Below are 6,199 nucleotides of genomic sequence, written 5' to 3' on the forward strand. Positions count from 1 at the left end.
TGGGAACTTCAGACTCTAGACTGACTGAAGAGCATCTGACAGGGGGACCACAGACACTAGTCCATCACAGAGGTAGGTGCTGTCCAGAGGATAAGCCATACCTTCATCCAAAAGCTATAGGGCCCGTCAGCAATGCTATTTGTCCCTAAAAATGCAGTTTAAGTTGTGGAACTATCTCAGTAGCGGGATATAACTGAGAGGACTTCAGCTTGGTCTGGACCACCAATGGTGTTGTTTTGTGCCTATCCTCATTTAAGCTATGTTTTTGCTTGGAAATACAAACCCCTCATTGAGGTAAGAGAAGAGTGACACAGGAGTTGTTGCATCCACCCGAACAGAGTTTGAGTAGAAAAGGTGCTACTGTTTTGCGCCAAGTCAAAAAGTCCTCTGACGAGGAGAAGAGCCTCTGACTTTCCTGATGCATGATACTGTTCATGACTGATAAGACCTACAAGAGGCCCTTGACACATCATGTGCTGCAGCCAGGTGGCCAAAACTGTTATACTGCGAAATTCAGAATTCCTATGGTTGTAAGAAAACTCGGCCTAGGGTAGTAAATCAGCCCAGTCGTCTTGGCAGGCAGAGATAAAATGGCGTAGATAGTCCCCCAGGACCTGGTTCACCCATTCGACCTGACCATTGGATTGAGGGTGGTATGCTGAGGAGAAGTCCAATTTAACTTGGAGACGTGAGCAGAGGGCCCTCCAGGATTTAGAGATGAACTGGGATCCCCGGTCAGAGACAATATGAGTAGGCAATGCATGGAGACAGAAGATATGACAAAGGAATAGCTTGGCAAGCTGCGGTGCAGATGGTAAACCTGGCAAGGGCACGAGGGGTCTTGTCCTGGGCACAGACTAAACAGGAACGAACGAAGTAAACCACATCTTGTTTTAAAGTTGGCCACCAATACTGTCGGGAGATGAGTTCAAGGACTTATGAATACCGGCATGAATTACCCCATTTCAAGACTCAGAGTCTTAGACTGGGAGTTATGTAAGTCTTCTCAGGAGGCAGGTGCTAAAGACTTGCTGGTGCTGCGGAAATGAGACGATTAGGAGGAACAATATGTTGAAGGTGATCTTTTTATAGCTAAATACTGGATAGATAGAGGAGGGATTAATTAAACAGTTACACACCTGTATCATCCCAAAATCCTGATGGAAATACATTTAATCCAATAGGCATATAGCTCTATTATTGATACCATGTGGAACACCATCTGTGCGGAGTCCGGAAGTGCATGTCACGCATGCGCTCAGTGTATACTGAGAGTAATGTCAACCAGTCACCGCCGGACATTATGTACGCTCTGTGGAATCCAGCGCACGCGCACGAGGTATAATAGCCCCTGAGTATGATGCAGTGTATGTGAATCTCTGCCGGATGAAGTATGCATTCCAAACAGTTCCCCGGTAGTGACGTGTGCGTGTCACGGACTCCTGGGGTGGAACGCAAACAGAAATGCATGTGTTTTAATATGGACAGTCAGTATCATTCTGCCGGAAACAGTATATGCGTGCCATTTGTTGTGGAACGTATACTATCATTATAGGAGGAGGATGATACATATGATTAGGAAAATAGCAATAACACTATAAGGCTGAATGGATAACCAAGCATATCTATAAAGGGGGTAATATTTTTTTTTGGGGGGGGGGCTGGGTGATGGGCTGGGGCGCGTCCCGCAATGTGAATTCCAGCCTTGCCGGCGGCCGGAGACCGAAGCATGACAAATTTAAAAACTATCTACGTAATTGGGGACCTTCTCACTTACCCACTTTTTTTGTGAGGAGCACCAAGGGGGGCATTATTATCCTTGCGGAGCTATAGATGGTGACATTGTATGGAGTTGGAAGGCTTGAAATGGATGGAGTGTGAAATGTTTTTCTTGTGTACTCTGCAGAAGGAGTCATGGCTGGAAGAAGTCATCATGTTTGGAGAAAAAAAAACATTCAAAAAAAATGTCACCGGCAGAAATCTACTGCTATATGGTCACTATATGGGGGGAATATTTGTAGGGGTGGTTCCAAAATTTGCCCTGAGACCCATGGAATTCTAGTTACACCCCTGACTAGATAGATAGATCTGTTGATCTGCCTGGGGTAGTTGTTGTGATGTCCCAGTACAGGACATGGTCCTGCACTGCACTTAGGCCCTGTCAGGTTTAGTCCCTCGGTGACCTGGGGGCTCTCCTGCAGTGTCTCCCCTGCTGTTATTATAGTGTTATCTAATGTAATTGAATTGTAGTCAGTGTATTAATGTATAGTTAGTATAAAGGACCTGTGAGATGTCACATGTTATGTTTATGTTATCACATGTTACCCAGAGGGCACCAGCTTAACACATGACCCGAAACTTGACCAATGGGCTTTGGCTCAGCACCTCTATATAAGGGGGCGGCCATTACAATTCCCTCTCTTCCATGACTTTACTGAGACCAGCAAACACTAGAGATCTCAGAGCTAGTGTCCAGTACCTGGAAGGCCTCAAATCTACAGTAATTCCAGGAAGTCAAGTCTATGTCTGCTGTCACTATCTACAGTCTATTCAAGCCTCAAGTCAATTCTATTAAAAGTATGATTGGTCCCAGCAAGCTGTGAGGTCCTTCTGTGTTCCTGACCACCTCTCTGGGATTCTGGCCTAGCTGTGAAGATAATAACACCTGTCTTAAAGGGGTATTCCAGGCCAAAACTTTTTTTTATATATCAACTGGCTCCGGAAAGTTAAACAGATTTGTAAATTACTTCTATTAAAAAATCTTAATCCTTCCAAAAGTTAATAGCTTCTGAAGTTGAGTTGTTGTTTTCTGTCTAACTGCTCAATGATGATGTCACATCCCGGGAGCTGCGAAGTTCCTATGGGGATATTCTCCCATCATGCACAGCTCCCGGGACGTGACATCATCATTGAGCAGTTAGACAGAAAACTTCAGAAGCTAATAACTATTGGAAGGATTAAGATTTTTTAATAGAAGTAATTTACAAATCTGTTTAACTTTCCGGAGCCAGTTGATATATAAAAAAAAGTTTGGGCCTGGAATACCCCTTTAACTCAGTAAAGCCTCCGTTAAACCATAACTTGGTTGTGGACTCTCCTTTCACTGCCTAGCCATTGGAATAGCATAGATACCGTTCGCGTGGTTCCGGTACCAAAAAAAACACTCTGGCATCACGAAAATTAGGGGTTAACAACACCTTGCCCCCGGGGTTAATACCATCTTGCCCCCTTTACCTACACCACTACACTCTGTGGTCCCGCCATCACTGTGGGTCACCACATTGTCATTTCCCATCCCCTACTTCGCTTAGCAGTTCATTCAGATTATAATACTAGGCGGGGGTGACAGAGATCACAGTAAAATCCTTTCAGGCTAAAGAAACAATGAAATCTGTGATTGTATCTGACCATTTCAATTAGAAATATCTACTCCACATTAGTTTTTGTTGCTTTTGAACGTAATTATAAAACAACAGTTATGTTATGTTACATTAATGTTATGGCTGTAATTCTCATGGCTGTAAAATAAATTGATGTAATTTTTGTAGCCAATTATGGACAGAAAAAAGAAGCAGTTTTTTCATTATTTGTATTTCTGGCCATTAAAAATTGAAATTTTCATGCAATTACGGCTGAAATATGTCCAGTTTTCTAAATTAAAATTGGCAGGTTTTTTTTATAACATTGTGTGAACATGTCTTTCATGTGTTTCCTGCCTCTCGTAGCTACTATTAATCTTTGCTGCTGGAGGTGAACTCTGGGTAGAATAATTCTCCCTCACCCTCGAGTAGTTGGAAGTCATATCTTTCTTTCCCTAGTGAAACAGTCTTTTCAGCTACACTGCCATGCTACTGTAGAGGTTCTGGTCCTTCCCTGACAAGCAGAGTATAAAGAGATTTCTACTGGCTGCTTTACAGTGAACACTGGCTGTGAGGAGAGTAACTGAGCATGTGTGTCCTCCAGCATCAGCTTATTAGGTGGACAATGTTACTATAGTATAGTGTATAGTATAGTAAATATGATATTTAATAGTATATAACAAAGAAAAACAGGTGTCCTGCACTCACCGTCCAAAAGCTGATAGTTCAGCTCCCATCTCGGGCTGCTTGAACCGGCATGGTAGACAAAGGTAGCGTGGGGCGCTCAGAGGCGACTGCCAGCCGTTTCACGCATACAGGTGCGCTTCTTCCGGCCTCCGGAGGCCGAACTATCAGCTTTTGGACGGTGAGTGCAGGAGGCCTGTTTTTCTTTGTTATATCCTTTTACTTACTGTGTTTCCCATTGTCCTAGCACCGCCGTCTGCTGATCTGATCTGGTTGGTTGCTCAAGCGTCCACATTTCCATCTCGAGGAGCTGTATTTGCAGGTACTGATGCCACTATTCTATTCCCTTATGATATTTAATAGTAGGACAGCCCCTGTTATATACACTACATCTGTAGTAGCTGCTGAAGCCTTCAACATCATGTGGGCTGAGGTCAGCTGACCAAATAAAATGTCAGTAACTCCCTTGTTTCATACCATAGGGCGCTGTGGTCCAGGTCAACTCTGGTGAATGAGTCCAGGGGCAGCTTATAGACCAGCATTGCAAAGACTTCTTTTGACTCATTGTTCTAAAGCGAAAAGCCGAGTTGTGACAGATGAAAAGGAGCTCACATTCCCTGTGCCCCACTGTACACTTTTAAGTCTGGAGAATTTTCCTTTGCATATACATGAACACAGGCCTCACACAACTGGCAAACGCAGCGGCTACTTTATGGTATTCAAAGAACGAAGCGTGGCGTGCGACAATGACGATGTTGTCACATTCAAAATTCAGGCAAGTGCTCTTCCGTGGATAAAAGTCCTGTTAGGAGAAGGGTAAATTGTTTCTGTATTCTTATTGGATATAGTAAAGGCAAAGCTCCCAAATATACCTTAGGGCAGGAAAAACAGGGGTGTTAATAGGCACATGGCTAGGTAGGAAAAGTCATCATGATTCCAGGCATACCTTTTTCATTTCAATAGTTCTGTCCATCAGTGACATATAAGCATTTCTGTTATTATGCAAATTAGTCTAAAGTGCCCAGGGGGCGTTTCCCAGCAGAGCAAGATTCCATGTAATTCCAGCCCATGTCCTTTTATAGTGTAAACATTTTTTGTCAAAGTTCCAGATTCTGAGTCTGTCGGTGCTAGGACCACACGGACAAGGCCATCCCAAAAGACAGCAATGTCTGCAGTGTGGATTATGCCGGAACATTGAGGAGGTTCAATGTTCTGGCGAAATTGTTTGACTGGAATTTTTTGTCAGAAAATGGGGTTTACAAAAAACCCAATCGTAAAAAAAAAGCCTGCATGTTTCCTTCATACAGTGGAATTTCCGACTCAAAATTCCTGAGAGGAGTTCTCGTTGGAAATTCTGTAGTATGAACTCAGCCTTTTGTCGTGAGTTTTCTATTTACAGGACAAAAAAAGCAATCACCTGTTTAATCCGCCGCTGTCCCAGTTCTGATGTTATGGTGGTTCCTGACTGTCCTTATGTACGTCTTGGGCGGCACTCAATATGACTGCAGAACCCAAGATGAAACCGGGTCTGTTACTATGAAGACGTATAGTTCTGCACAAAAGTTTCATATGCAAAAAGCTACAATTTATAATGACTCTTTGAGAAACAATTAAAATGCTCGTAAATTTGGCCAAAGCCTTTGAGTAGGCGTTAATTGTTCTTAATTACATTAAGGTGCGGAGGGTGTTATAATAGTTCGGGTTACATACGAGTGACTGGTACAATGATGTGCAGGTGCATGTGAAGAGTGTGCAGGCCTGAGCAAGAACCTTGGCCAGGCTTTTCCAATTACAGCCACAGTGGAAAATATACAACCACCTAAAATAAAATGATTTCTTCCAAACAGGAAGGTAGAGATGAGCAATTTCTCCATCTACGTACAAGGACATGCCTGCAACTAAAAATAATATCTCTTGGAGAAGTGACGTCGGGGGGATTATAAGCAAACACATGAAATGATTCATCTTACACTGAAGAAACAAAATTCCATAAAGAAAATGATTTACACTGTTAGGCAGTCATACCACAGCTACTTGGCTGCCATGGGCCCTGTGAAGGAGGGGTCCCTGCCCTGGTTGGTCCCATCCCCTCTGCTACAATAGGTTGGAAGATGCATCTGTTAACTTATCTCAACAAGAGTGCGGCCCAAATGGAC

General features: G+C 43.3%; 1 long non-coding RNA gene across 1 annotated transcript; it reads left to right on the forward strand.

Annotated features, from left to right (window-relative positions):
* Positions 1 to 4,837, forward strand: LOC130277606 (uncharacterized). The gene is made up of 3 exons (XR_008845488.1): positions 1 to 72; positions 4,291 to 4,365; positions 4,526 to 4,837. It is a non-coding gene; the product is annotated as an uncharacterized LOC130277606 (long non-coding RNA).
* Positions 4,838 to 6,199: the final 1,362 nt, after the last annotated feature.

The sequence above is a fragment of the Hyla sarda genome, chromosome 6, assembly GCF_029499605.1.
Source record: "Hyla sarda isolate aHylSar1 chromosome 6, aHylSar1.hap1, whole genome shotgun sequence".
In the NCBI taxonomy this organism is placed as follows: Eukaryota; Metazoa; Chordata; class Amphibia; order Anura; family Hylidae; genus Hyla; species Hyla sarda.